The following is a 15,371-nucleotide window of genomic DNA, read 5'->3' as shown; positions in this document are numbered from 1 at the left end:
TGGGCCAAGGTTATGGGAAAAGGAGCATGTAGTTAGTGTATTGAGAATTTCGAGAGATGTTGAAAAAAAAGGACTTTGAGAAAGTGTTCTTCCCCGGCGACCACAAGTAATACAAGATAGATGTTATGTGTGTGATGCCATTGAGCTTTGACAGCCAAAGCTGGTTTCCTTGTCAAACAAGGATTGCAGTGTCTTTTTCTCCTCTAAAGCTGAAAATAAAAAGCCCAGTGTTGGAGATAGACGCGCTGTGGTTTATGCATTATTACTGCCCGGGACAGCGAGGAGAGCTTGTTATTTCTGCAACATGTGTGACCTCTCTCAGGAAATCCACACGGTAATGACTACTGATGATGTGCACTTTGGGGTATTGAAATGCATCCTTGATAGTTCACCACATGTATGCTAAATTAGAGACAAACTAAATCATTTTCCCTTTCTATTTCTTCCTCATTTAATGCGTAATGGGTTATGCTTATTGGTTTTGGAGGAATTTTAAGTCCTTGGTAATTAATCATTTAGTGAGTTCTTAGCTTTTAAAACATCTTATGTTTAGATATTTGTTGGAGGATAGTTGGCACGATTCTTCAAAATATTTCTCATTCCTCAGTGTTTTTAAAATAAATGGAAACTCAATCATATTTGCATACTATGCATGCTCACTCGAATGGCATGAATACCTGTGGAATATTATAATGTCCTTTTTAATCGCATTGCCCTTGAACTGTCATTTGCCCTTGCCAAGGAGATAATGTCAGCGTTGATAAGGCTCATGGTTACAACCGTTACACATTATACAGGCTCATTTGTCTCTCGTCATTTCCCATCCATTGAGATTAAGTAGTTACCCCATGGAATGTATATTTGTAGTAAAGATAAGTAGCATATTGTGTGCCATGCTTGCTGAATTCTGAGCAGAAAATGGTTTGGAATGAAATATTCCATTTGTTTTGACTCTTCCGGTTGTGTCTGTGTGAAAGGATTGTTATTATATTCAGCCCACTGCGTAAGTAAAGTGGGAATACTTCACTTTGTACAGCACAAAGTTAAAGACATAATTTCTATTATGAATTTTCAGACTACATTGCTTACAGTAGATCTCATTCCCTCAACTGTTGGATTCTGCTGAACATTATTATTCTGCATCTGAACTCTACAGTAACCTTTAAAAAAAAACATTCTCAAGGCCATTCCCAAATGGCATATCAAGTCCCAGTGGGATACTTAAAGTCATGAATTCATTGCACTATTATCAGGCTTTGCCACAGCTTTAATTATGGGAACACGTCCATAGGATAATAACAGCAGACAAAGAAAAGGGTCCATTCAGCACCTGAATGTGGCCACATGGTGAGCTGAGTGAACGAGAACTGAAACGCATAAATTGAAATTAATCAAAGTAGCCATTGTACATTTCGACATTTGACAAGTGAAAGGAAATTAACAGAGGTCAATCAAATGCTTAAATCAAATGGAAAGAAAGTTTTTAAGCGCAATTGTTCATGTGCAGCAGTGTTTCATAGACTGCAGCATAGTAGCTGTATGTCTGGAACTTAATGCTTTCTATTGTAACTTAACTTTAAATAGCCCCCGGAGAGGGGCCTTAACTTTCAGCTAATAAATAATCATATGTGATTAAAAAATAAAAGACATTTTAATCATGTGTAGGATATACTCCCAGTGGTACAGCCACATTATGTCGACTGTATGTTTAATTTTTAACACTTTAGCATACACTATGAAGAGTAATAGCAGCATTTAGACAGCAGTAAACACTTTACCTTAGAAAATGTCATTATTGAGTTTGTCTTGAGGAGCTGGGGAGGACTGAGGCCCCCACAGAGCCCCCCTTATTATGCTCTGAGGCTGCCTCAGCGTGCCGGAAGAAAAATAAAGCAGTCTGTCCTAAGACGCACGGTTTCATTAGTATACATCTTGGTGAGCCCACAGCCATGGTTACAGTCAAAAGTTGAAGAAGAAAATTATCTCCACCAAAAGTTTTTTTTTTTTTTTTTTCTGCTACAGAAAAGTTGGTTTTGTAGCTTACCATTCATTGTGTGTCGAACCTACCGAACTCAGTAGCCTGACCTGACTGTCTCTTCTTCTAAGTAAACTTCTTCCTAAACTTGTGGAGACTGGACTCTGAGCTGCCTGATGCCCTGAGGTCCTTCATAACTGTGTCCACATTCAAAAGCATTCAGGCATTTCTGTGTGTGTGTGTGTGTGATAGTGAGTATGTGGGGGAAAAAAAACTTTTGCAATCTTAGTCCCATAAAGTTTATATTTATTGGTGAAAAGACAAGATAAAACCCATCTGACATCTGTTTAATGATTCAGCATTGTAACAATGGAACTGAGAGTTTGCATGAAGTGAAAGGCACACTACACATGTTGCATATTTCTCAGTAACTAAAGAGAACGTAGAAATAAACTTAAAAATGTATGCACATCTTTAAAATGTAAATGTAAGAGTATACTTTCTATAATTGAACTTGGATAAATATGTCCTAACACTTCAGTCCTTGATATAAGTGCATGCAGTCAAGTCACTTCTGATTTGCAGGTATTTATTCTCTATTGAAGAGGCCTGATCATTTCTTAATATTTGTATAAGAAATGTTTGTATACAGTAGAATTATCATTTTTTGAGAAACTTAGTATTTGCTGTAAACAAACATTTATTGAATGGTACAGACAGTTTCACTTCATGGACGTCCCCTCTTTCATATGCAGACATTGTGCAAGTGTGCAAGTCCCCTCTGCGCCATTTCTTTATTATTTCTTTATTATTATTTCTTTTTATTATTTATTTAATATTATTTATAATTTTTTTTTTTTTTTATATTCTGCCATATATTTCAATGTATTACCTTTTATCCAACTTCAAAAATTTTTAATATTCCCAAAAACTTAACGTAGATATGTATTTTATATTTAAATATTGATTAAACTGTATAAAATATTGTATGTATCAATATATAATTACAAGTATAGCGGAAAAATATTGTGATACTATGCTGTGTACTTGCACTATATAAATAAATATATAATAGAATTAATTGGTAGGTTAACCAATACAACTTCTGTAAAACCTGATTTTCTATAAGAAGCTTTTGCACTGTGAGAGATTGATTTCCCCCATCTGCTGAGAGTTTGAGCCTTTTCACCCGTTGTGCATCTTGGGCCGACATCAGACATCTTGTCAGAGTGAGAGTGGCTGGCTCTGCTGGCCCTTCCCCTGCTTCTGTGTCCATATCTGACGGCAGATAGCTGGACCAGCACTCTGAGACTGTTGTCCTCGCTGTCTGGCCACCTCGTTGTCTCTTGCGGGAGTGTATGTGTGTCGCGGTTACCGCCAAGTACGGCTAGCAAGTGTATTTACGGTGCAGCTCTGGCCCTGCAGCTCAAAAAGTGAACAGAATAATGCTTGTCCAAATATTGTGCGGAGGCTGCTTAGCGAGGTACTGTGGCATTTCTTCGTTAATATTAACGTTGTGTCTGTTTATTTTACTCCTGGTAACACAGTGGTGCTACTGGACTGGCAATTGTTGCACCTATAGAAGTCTTGGTAATGTTTTTATTGCTGAGATAATTAGTTTCAGTATCTGTTTTGGGAGATAGCAGATGAGTATATACCACACAGTTGATGTTACCAATAACAGCAGGAGGAGAAATAATGGATGTTGCCTTGTTGAACGATAGTACCTGCAGAAAAGCGCTCTATCCTCTAAATCGAGTTCAGTGAGTCTTACAGAGGATGCTGGAGACCTGTGACCTGCGCTGTAACCTGGTAATAATCCCACATTTCTGTTTCTCCTTTAACCCTTTGGAGTTCCCTGGGAAAGAACCATAGTTGGAGAAGTAGATATGTTTTATTAGTGCAAGATATTATGCCACTACCTCATGGTAAATCTGTTCGTCCTGTACCAATTCTGCATATTTTCTCATGCAGAAAGTGCCCTTTTTTCAAGCATATGTGTCTTTAGTTGCAGGGCTCAATTTTCTCCAAACAACCAACCCGTTCTTACTACCAACTCGTAAAATACGGAAGCTTGGGCAGTGGCTCTCAACGTCAGATACGACGCAAAAATCCCCCTTTAGTATGGAACGCACTGGGCAGAGCAGCAGCTCGACCGCTGCGCTGTAAGATGACGTAGTGTTATCAGAGACAACGGTAGAGAGTAGTATGAAAGACCGAAATGCAGCGTAAGGAGGTAGGTTGGGGTTGTGGATGGGTCAAACAACACAGGACCTTCACCCAGGAGACCGGGGTTCATGTCCCGTTCAAGTCCCGCATGTCACTGAAACGTACATTTCGTAACCCCACCCACCATCTTTTACTAAACCTTACTGACCAGTTCTTGTGCCGCATGTCAGTCAGCACGTCCCTACCCAGAGCGTCAAAAGCAAAATCAAGAGTCCCGGCGCCAAAGGAGACTTTAAGCATGAATAACAAACGCCAAAGGCACATGACCGAACGTCCATATTTTACGCGATGGGAGAGTGAGAATGTGTTGACACAACATACCCAATGACTGCTCACTCCTTGTCTCAGTTGTCTCTGAGGAAAGATTTCTCCAGGCCGGCAGGAACAAGCACAGCTCCTTCTGAAAGCACAGGTGTCATGCGATGGTATACCACACAGGTACGCTGGGGGCTGCCACGACTTTGTCCTATCTGACACACCCAGACCTAATTCCTCTTCTGCTTAACGAGCCACCTTATCATCCTGCCAACTTGTGACGCCAGATCAATTGGAGCAGAAGCAGGAAAAAGCAAGGGTAACATTTCTCCCTGCTGGAGATATTTGAGGCTGCTTATCATTAACGGGCAATAGAGCAAGACAGGCACTGCTGACCCCAGTGGCCCCTGGGTAATATGGTGGACTCCAGTAAGGGAGCTTGTTAGTAGTGGGATTGGGGAGGGGGGTTGTGTTGTAGCTGAGGATGGTGTCACAAGCCACTTTGCTGTTTCAACACTACAGAATCTGCAGTATTTTGTCTTGTTTTACCACCAGGCCTAAATATTCAAGAGGAAGTGTGTACAAATCCTCACAATATTAATAGGGGGGTCAGATCACGTCATTGCCAGATCTATCTCCACTAGTGCTGTGGAGAAAGTCTGGCTGCACCACAGATGCATTCTGAAATAGGAGAAAAATCGCAATCGCAATCGTCTTGGGCTAAGCTAAGCTCTGGATGCATCAACGGGGGCTCTGCATAATAGTCTCGGGAAGGAACTTGTTTTGGTGGAACATTAGTATATATCCTCGACGTTCCACTTCCAGGATTGCTCCGGCGTCGCAGGAAATTCCGCCAGATGCATGTCTTTTCGCCGATATCTGTTTTCTTCCTCTTCCTTTGTGTTGGCATTCTAAACTCCAGTGGATTTGTGAGGACTATGGTTAACTGCTCCTCAGATCTCTGCAGGGTAAATCCAGACAGCTAGCTAGACTATCTGTCCAATCTGAGTTTTCTGTCAAAAATAACTTTTGAACTCGCACACGTTCCACCACAACAAGTTCCTTCCCGAGGCTATGTTGCAGCGGCACCATACGGAGCTTAGCGACGCCCAAGATAAAGGTGATTGGTTTAAAGAAATACCAATAAACCATAGCACATTTTTCACTCCCATCCCGGAATGCTGTGTGGACCAGCCAGACCCTCCTCCACAGCACTGTGGAGGAGGGTCTGGCAAAGCGAGACTAGCGGAACATTTGCACCCCGCAAAAGAAAACGCCACTTACAATATTAAATGAAGTTAACTGTTGACACAATACAGTAACGTGAGCTATTTAAATTAGCTGATACATGGTTCTTACCAGGGTATCGCTGTGTGTACTTTGTCCACAGCAATCCCACCAATCAGTCCCAAAACGTCCCAGTCAGAGAGGAAATGACCTAAACATATTCCCCGATAAAGTACCAAGCTGGCCTGCCTTGCAGCACGGCCATATTTTCTTTAAAACTTGCCATTTTCAGTGTGTAGCTTGCTGGCTCGTAGGTTGTTGCTGTTCCCTGAAGCAAGGGGATTTTGAGAGACACACAGAGAGCAGAAGGTGAGGGGCAAAGCCTGACATGTCGGGCTTTATCCTGGAACTGACTCCGGTTGATGCAGACTGAGATTTCCCGACTAAGAATTTACATTGTTGAATCTGATTGTTCTTGTCTTGTCTAGCATCGACTGATCGTCAAATTATGTTGTTTTTTTACTTTATCATTTGCAACATTGGCATCCTTTTTTTTTTTCACACAGGCAAAAGAGCTGAAACGGGCCCGGCACCACACGTTGTAATAATTGGTCTACAACAGAGCGGAAACACACTGACAGACAGACAGACAGAACACGTCACTTTGTTTGGTTTGCTTGCTTTTTGTGGTGTTAAACATGAATTCCAGCCCTTACTCCATTTTACCCTGTTGTAGCAATCCACAGACAGAAGAGAAACAGGGAAGTATAGGGGCAGTCAACAAGAGAGAGAGAGAGAGAGAGAGAGAGAGAGACCAAGAAATTCTATGTTAAATCAGACATTCAGCACCCCCTTAAAGCCTAAATGGAATGATCCTTGTTTCATAACCACATTTTCCACCACTGCGACGACTCAACTCTGAGATTGGCAGTCGAATCAGGCTCATAGATCAGATCGTCAAATAGTCGTCTATTTGGGGTCAGCCCGACATTTTAATATTTGCCAACATTGCTTTGCTCTATTGCTGTTTGCTCAGAAACGTACACCAACTGGCATTGTTGTTGATAGGCCATACCTTTTTGACACAATATATTCTGCAATGTGGTGCCAGCATTTATGCTGTGAGCATTAAGGCCTTGATCCCTCTCATATTTAGCTGAAGCCATTTTGCTATCTCAGTGAAAAAGCCCAGCCCTGACTCCAGCTTTCCAATAAGCATACCGGCACAACTCAGCACATCAGCATGTACCTTCTTTTCCACAAACCCAAGGTTAGCATCTCATTGGGAAGCTCTGTGATTTATCAGAATATAGTGGCATCCAGTGTGTGTGTGTGTGTGTGAGTGTGTGTGTGTGTGTGTGGGGGGTCAGTGGAGACTCAGATGCTTTGTTTGAACTTTAAACATAGAGACCTGCTCTCTCTCCTTTGCAGGGATCTAAAGATGGTCTCTTGAGATGCCACTTTCGGCACAAAAAGGCATTTCTAATGAAGATTGATTTGGTTTGCTCTTACATCCAGCACTTTGTGCATGTGTGCAAGTCCCTGGTACAGTATTTGCCATTTAACAAAGAGGCCCGTCTGTGTTTGTCTAGTAAGTTCTTGTTTGCTGAATTAATTAATATAAAGGAGGGAGGTGAGAATGAAGAGAGGCACAGGGATTATTCCTGATCCATTCTGCATTACAAGACAGAGACCACAAATACTGAACAAATATATAGCATATGTTGACTTCATAATTATGTATTCTGCTGCATTCAGCAACAACCTACTGCATGCAGAACATACGGTATGACAGACTTGCATTACACATTTTTCAAATGAGTAGTCTAACTATTCTTTTGACAAGTGGTGGATTAATGTAATCTATGGAAAATAGTCCTGTAAAATCAGGTCTCATTGCAGAAATACAAGTACAAAGACTTCCCTTCAAAGAACCGACACTAACAGACAGACATTCAAAAAATAAGTTTGGAGAATAGTTTTGAAATTCAAAAACGGTAAGATGCAGTACAGTGAAGCACTGCAGCTCTAGTTTGAATCACCAATGTAGAATAGCAGAATAGCTGCTACTGATTCAGGTTCTGAGTGGAACCAAGACAGCGAGTTCTCTCTGCAGGTCAAAATACTTCTTCTCCAATTCGTAATTCACGTCTAAGATGGCCTAATTCATCCCAATGGTGGCAACCTCATTTTCCATCTCCATGTGTGTATTTGACAGAAATATCCCAAGGGAACATTGCACCTTCAAACCTTCATACCAAGGTCTTTTATAGAGGACTGCAGTGATATTTGACTAACCCTCATTAGCCTGGCCTTATTTCTAGCACTAATGCCCCTTCATTGCTTGTAGCACTCTCTCCCTTCAAAACCTGGGGACATTTCTTTAAAGAAATGGTCACAATGTGCACTTAATAACTGAGCATATGAATGGTGACAAAGTCTCTTTTCTTTCTCAAGCCCGTTGAAATGAGTTTTCCAACAGATCCTAATTCTTGAAACACATGAGTGCCACTGTCAGGAATATTTAAGTGGAACTGTTTGTGTCTTTGTTGCAGTCACTCCTGTTAGCTAAGACGAAAGCTCTAAGACAATGGGCCCTATCTTGCACCCGGCGCAGCACAAAGCCCGAGTGAGTGTCTTTCCTAGTTTAAGACTAGTCCAGCGTTTAAATAGCAAATGCACCTGCGCCCATCTTTGCGCCCTTTGGGCGTGCTGGTCTTACAGGGAGGTGTGTTCAGGTGCATTCTGGGCGTATTGCTATCTTGAGGCAGCGGGAAGTGATCGCACCATTGACCAACAAAAACCTGGTCTAAAGTCAATAACGCAGCATTTCATTCTTATTTTAACAGAGCATTAGTAAAATGTGCCTAGGCTTGTGCACAGAGTGCACACACTATGCTTGTTACACACAGGGAAGTGCAGCATCACACAAACACGCAAAAGATTACAAATAAAAATATTACAATGTGAAATAGTATTATTGTGTATATCTATATATTTCATATTACATGTTATTATGGTTACTGGCGCTTTCACTTCACGCACAAGCAGATCAGTTCCTTCCTGCTCAGCAAATCCTCCATCCTAACAGCAATGCTCCAAGGTCCAAACGCGCCTGGCTTTTAAAGGGAATGGGAGATGATCTCTGATTGGTTTATTGCATATTACGCCCAGAAAACACCTATGATTAATTAAGACACTAAGTACAACCCTTCTGAACCATGCGCCCGGCCCACGGACCCTTTTTTCTGCCATTAGCAAATGTGGATTCGTACAGGCCCTAAACGCACCTGCGCCAGGCGCTTCACGCCGTGTGCTTAGATCATTAAAATAGGGCCCTAAGTCTCTCTCTGGTCTCCGATCCGTGACTCCTGTGTGCATGACCGACACCCTCCATCCTGACACAGCCCATTCCAAAGCAAAGCCTCAATTAGTCCGACAGCTTTTCAATCAGGGCAGTGACTACGGCTACCTCCCACCATGAAATGCAGTTCTTATGATGCTAACAATATATAGGCTTTAAAAGTTCTCAGCAAGAATCCATATTTTCACCGAGAGTGCGATGCCTACCTCCATAGATTGCTGTCTGAGAGCTGAGTGTTCATTTCCCCTGTCGATGCAAACCTTGTAATTATGCACCATCTGATTACTTTACTCAAAGCTCCCGCTTTGAAAAAGGTTAGATTGTGCTTTAATAGAGCTTTTGCTAAGCAATCACCAGTGCCATTATCATAGGGGGATGTGTTTGTGTTGTTTATGCGTGAATACCTTCAGATGGAAGGTGATTGCCAACAGCTGACAGCTCTGCGGTTCAGATCAATTTAGGAATGGAGGTAAAATGTTGAGTTCATGTTCAGCTGGAGAGCCCTGGATCAATGAAGTTATGGCAGGAAATTGGTAGATTGGTAGCAGCTCTGTTGATGCAGGACGGTACTTTGGCATCACTTTTCAATTTGAAAGAGCTGAGAGGTGTGTTGTGCCTATTGTTAATGTCTGCTGATAAGTACAAACTTTGAAGTCTTAACTCTATGGATTTGTTTTTATGTGATCACAAAACTTTCATTCATTATGTGTTCATAAAAACTATCCAATTATGACTTAATTTTGTCACACATAATGGGCCCTATTTTAACGATCTGAAACGCAAGTATGAAACGCAAAACGCAAGTAGCTTTGTGGGCGGATCTTGGCCGCTGTTGCTATTTTACCGGCGGGATAAATGACTCTTGCGCCCGACGCAAATCTAAAATGGGTTGGTCTGAAGTAGCTAGGTGTGGTTTGGGCGTAACGTGCAATAAACCAATCAGAGCGTCATCTCACATTCCCTTTAAGAGCAGGGCGCTTGTTCCATGGCGGATTGCTATTATGACGGCGGATTTGGCTGGCGCACGCCAGCGGGAGCTGCCGATGCGAGATGCGCAAGTAATAAATGCCCGTCTTGACCGAAGTGGCGATGTTGCTGCGGCCCCTCGGGCGCATCTCCTCAAGTCTGGAGAGGATTGCTGCAGCCATGGAGCGCGTGGGCCTCCAAACGCACCACCTGCCCCTGTTGTGCCCCTTCCTTCTTCCCCCACTCCATCTCCGTCCACCCGCTCTACCAGGAGCGCATCGCGCATTACTCCCGGACCAGATCCCGCCGTAGTTCAACATCACATCTCCTTAAGTCCTCTAATATTTCCTCATTTATGTCATCAACACACCCATGATTCATGGAAATGTTGTGTAAAACACAACAAGCCACAAAGAATGCTGGGACCTTTACTGTACTGTAAGTGCCTCCTGATCTATCCAAACACATGAAGCGCATTTTCAGTAATATTTTTCTTTGTAATTATGTATGGTTTTCAAAAATGGGAACTGCTGTAGATGAGAGAAGTGTATGCGCGTGTTGCGCACACGCTACATTATGGCCAAGCATGCGCCCTAAAATAGCATCTGAATAACGCGCTACTGACTTTAGACTAGCGCCACTGAATTTATAAAATTGTTTTCTGAAACTGCAAAATAGCACCAGGGAACGTTTGCGCCTGAACACACCTCCTCTTTTTGCTGAACCGCCCCCGGGAGTGCAAATACATTCCCTAATTTACCGACGTGCGTCTGTGGAGGGAAAAGTCTGCTGTGCGTCAGGTGCAAAATAGGAATGATACATGCGTCGGTGTACAAAGGCAATTGCGCTGAGTGCAAGATAGGGCCCTAGATCTGATATTAGTTTAGTGGCCCCTTACGGCATTTTAAATTGACCACACGATCACTGTAAACAAACAGGATGATTCTATTCAGCCTTTACAAAGTGTGGCTGAATGTTGCAGAAACTCTGCCATATCACTTAACAGCATAACACCTGAAGTCAGCGCTGTTCTGTAAATGGAGTTAAATCTGTCAAGATTTGTGGCGATGGCAGCTGGTTGAAGGACTGAAAACTGCTTGCAACCTGAGCACCACTTCTACGACAACTATCTCTTAAGAAAAGATAAAGAGAAAACCTTTGACCTCAGAAGCAAAATCCTCTCTGAGACAGGAAGAAAAGATCTTCTAAGAAGCTAAGGGCAGATGAAAAATGGTGAGAAAAAAAGGAAAAACAAACGCAGAAAAGACACATTAGACGACACTATGAAAATGTAGACTTGGCTGCCCTCACTATTTTCAGGCAGTGATGTGAAGACTATTAAGAGACTGCAGAAGAGAGGAGCAGCGGCTCTAGCGTGAACTGTAACAGCTTGAGCAAACTCTCCACAGAGGAACTAAACTCACCATTACTGGATCTCTCTCAGCACCGTGCTTTCCTTTGGTGTAAAGAAAGCTGAGTGAAATGCACTCAAAACCTGACAGTAATTCTGTTCAACTTAACGCTGCAATGCCCCGTTAGAGTAAATACATTTTTAAAAGCCACGTTGTAATGGTTAAAATGAGCAAATTTGGCTTCCAGTGGAGTTCACTTGATGAGATTTCTTTAAAGGGGAACTATGCAGGTTTTTTTTAGCTTAATTTACCTTAACTGAACAGCTTCGGAATCATTGGAATGGTTATATCACTTTTTGGCACTGCACACATACGCCCATTCAGGAACCGGCTAACAAGGTAGCGATGGAGTTTTTCACACTATCGTCATGGCTGAGCCGGCAAAAAAGAAGCAGAAAGCTAGGAAAGCATTGCAAAAATCCTTGATTATGCAGCACGTTTTCTTAAAAAATGCGATTGAATATGCGGGATATTTATGCAATTTTATGGAGGGACTGTTTATAGAGAAACCTGTAGGGGGAGCTCTATAGAGAAACCTGCCAGCAAAAAGCGAGAAAACAGCAAAGAAATGGCCAAAACTGCATAGCACCTCTTTAAATAAGGAGACTGTCCTCCCCGAAAAACACTCCCAGAAGGTTTCAAGTGGTGAGTTATGATGAGAGCAAAGCAGGAAGTAAGATGATGGTGGATGGGTCAAACAAACACAGGATCTTTACCTGGGAGAGCGGCGTTCAAGTCCCATTTGAAACTAAAAGTAAATGGGTTAGAGAGTTGTTGTTTTTTTTAACTTAACGGATGTCACGTTCCATCTATGAAGTAACTTCTGAGTTGAACCCAAGCCGTGATCTTTTTCTAAAGGTGACTAAGCACTTTTGGTTCCTAAACATAAACAAACTGAGGCCGTGGTGAGTTTTTTGTAAACTTTACGAACGTTGCGTTCAGCGTTACGTGTGTAACCAGAAGTGAAGTGAAATTACAATTAAAGGTACCAAAACTAAGTCCAGGCTGATGTGCTTATGGAGATTATGCAGGTGTTGTATAGAATTCATAAAGCAGGGTATGAGGCGGGGTTTATGTGGGTGTGGAAGGTAATGAGGAGGCAGATGAGGAGGCAAAGAAAGCAGTGCAGGAGGAAAGAGTTCAAATTAATGTGCAGTATGGGTCACCAGACTACACTGAAATAATTAATAGGTCAGTAAAAGAAATGTGGCAAAATTCATGGGATTATGAAAAGAAGGGGAGAATTTATTATTCAGTACAAAGAATGGTAGAGAAAGAAATATGTGATTATAGATGTAAGAGAAGAGATGCAGTAGTTTTATCCAGACTGAGGCTTGGGCACTGTGGGCTGAGGAGTGGGCTGGACCACTGGACCATGCTAACACTGAGCCATGCTAACAGTGAGCCATGCTAACAGTGAGCCATGCTAACGCTGAGCCATGCCAACACTGAGCCATGCTAACGCTGAGCCAGCCCGCCAGTCCACCATGTATTGTCCAGACTGCCATTTGTGTTGTAACTGTTGCCATGCAATTTAGTACAGACATACTTAACTATACAAACCAGCACTTTAACTTGCGATTTTTGTCTCTGTATTTTTTTACTTTCTCTGTGTGTCTGTGCTAATGCTCTACATCCAAAGGCCTCCTCTGGGGATCAACAAAGGTTCATCTTCTATCTTTTTCTTCAGAGGAGGAATCCTAATGGCTTTGGTGATCGTCTGACTTTTCATCTGGTATCATCATCAAGTCAAACTGTGTATTTGTCCAATAATTTGGTTTATGACCAAAGGGTGTTAGGTCTAATGAGAGAGAGATAGAGAGAGAGAGAGAGAGAGAGAGAGAGAGAGAGAGAGAGAGAGAGAGAGAGAGAGTCTAATGAGACTGGTTTTGTTCATTGTTTAAACCATCAGAAGCACTTTTGTTACTGAATGGCACAGATTGAAAAAAAAAAAAAATTAACAAGACTAAACCTTGAAAACAATGACATTTCGTCTAAAGAACAAGTTGGAAATATAACCTCATCCAAGCCAAAACACTATATGAGACTTTTTTTGTCTTTAAAGTTCAGGGCTTGAGATACATGTTGAAGCATACTAGAGGATCATCTTTTGTATCTGGCTAAAAATAACAATTAGACAAGTTCTTCTTCTAATGAAGACAAGACAAGTGACATTTATTTTTTAGATAGTCCAACACATAGTCAAATCAGGTCCAGATTAGCTTTTAACTCTAAATATAAGATTATCATACTGATTTACACACATTAGCTTTTGCAGTGAAGTTGCCAGCATGCAGAGCTGCCCAGTGGCGTATTTAATGAGTTGATTTTATTCCATGATATATAAAAAGGCAAGACAACATTTCAGAAAGCATGTGGCCCTTTGTTGGAAATCTCCTGAATGAAGGGTATTTTATTGGAATATACTTGTAATGAGCATATGCATATGAATTATGCATTCTGTGAATGATAATGAATCCCATAGTCATTGACGATGACAACAATCTGTCATTGTTTTGTTGATTACCACTGCTGCTGCTTCCTCTGTGCCCCCCCCCCGCCCCCCACATTACCCTTGATGACAAACCTCACACTCCTTTAAGCATTCAGTTGGTTTGAACAAACTGAGGTGAAACATGTTTTAATCAATGCCATGAACCGTACTCTCCTGGATGTCTCCAGGATGTTTGTCGCATTTGGCTCAGTTAATTCTATTAATATGACTTTTTAATTTTAATTTTATCGGATGATCAATGTAAGATTTTGTCATTTCTGTAACCATCAAGGTAGCTTTGAGATGAGTGGTTTTCTTCCAGTCAGCCTGAGCATACAGAATGTATTTCAGCTCCTCAAAGACATATCATCCCTAGTCTATATCGAATTGTTTAGGTGCTGCCGAGAATTTCGCCGGATGTCCCTCAATTTCGTGGATTTGTGAGGACTATGGTTAACTGCTCCTCAGATCTCTGCAGGGTAAATCCAGACAGCTAGCTAGACTATCTGTCCAATCTGAGTTTTCTGTTGCACGACTAAAACTACTTTTGAACGTACACATGTTCCACCAAAACAAGTTCCTTCCCGAGGCGCTTAGCATCGCCCAAGACAATTGTGATTGGTTTAAAGAAATGCCAATAGCAGCAGCGCTGTGGAGGAAGGTCTGGCAATGCGAGGCCATATCATCCCACAACCACAAATCTGCTATACTATGTACAACATCTTGACTCTATATGATCCGCACTGACTGACTGGGCTGTGAATGCAGCAGAAATCATTTGGGGCGAAGCTCACTGCTGAGAGAGAATTGTGAGTGGAAATGTTGGGTTGCCTGGCTGGGGGTGCATGGAGTTCAGCTTCTTCTCTACAGACACATCAGATGGTTTTAATACACAGTGTGCAGCAGTGCGGAGGGGTGTATCTATATCATACAGATCAAGGTGATGGATTGACGGCAACATGAGGCGAGGGATAGTTAAATATTTAATATTGTTGTCTTTATAGGTTGTCTAAGAATTCCCAAAGTGGAGAGCAGACATTTTTATTGTGGAATCGACTGTGCAGCTTTATTTGACCTCCGCATGTTATTGCTTAGGGACAGAGAGCCGCCAGCGGTGTGAGATGCTCATATTCAGATTGTATCTATTCGGCCAACAGAGACACGGATGGTCTTACAACGCTTGTGATGGGCAGTTATTAATACAGGGTGGGATTATTCCACTGCAAGCGGCCAACAGATCAAAGGCCAAGGACAGAGATTTAACAAACGATGAGAAGCTGAACCCCAGCTTAGGCCAAACACTGCCAGCCATGCACACTCCCACCAGGATGGCTGAGGAGGAAGGAGGTGGGCGGGCGGCTGAGGTGTGGGGGTGCAAGTAAATCAAAAGAGGCCCGTGTGTGGATTTCCTAAACCAAACAAGTTGTTCCAAGCCGTGTGTAATTCACC

General features: G+C 42.1%; 1 protein-coding gene across 1 annotated transcript in view; it reads left to right on the top strand.

Annotated features, from left to right (window-relative positions):
* The window catches only part of ntm (neurotrimin), a 526,533-nt gene that overhangs the window by 323,422 nt on the left and 187,740 nt on the right, over window positions 1-15,371 (top strand). The window lies entirely within an intron of this gene.

Source organism: Perca fluviatilis, chromosome 16, assembly GCF_010015445.1.
Source record: "Perca fluviatilis chromosome 16, GENO_Pfluv_1.0, whole genome shotgun sequence".
Classification (NCBI taxonomy): Eukaryota; Metazoa; Chordata; class Actinopteri; order Perciformes; family Percidae; genus Perca; species Perca fluviatilis.
This window is presented reverse-complemented; position numbering and strand designations above follow the sequence as displayed.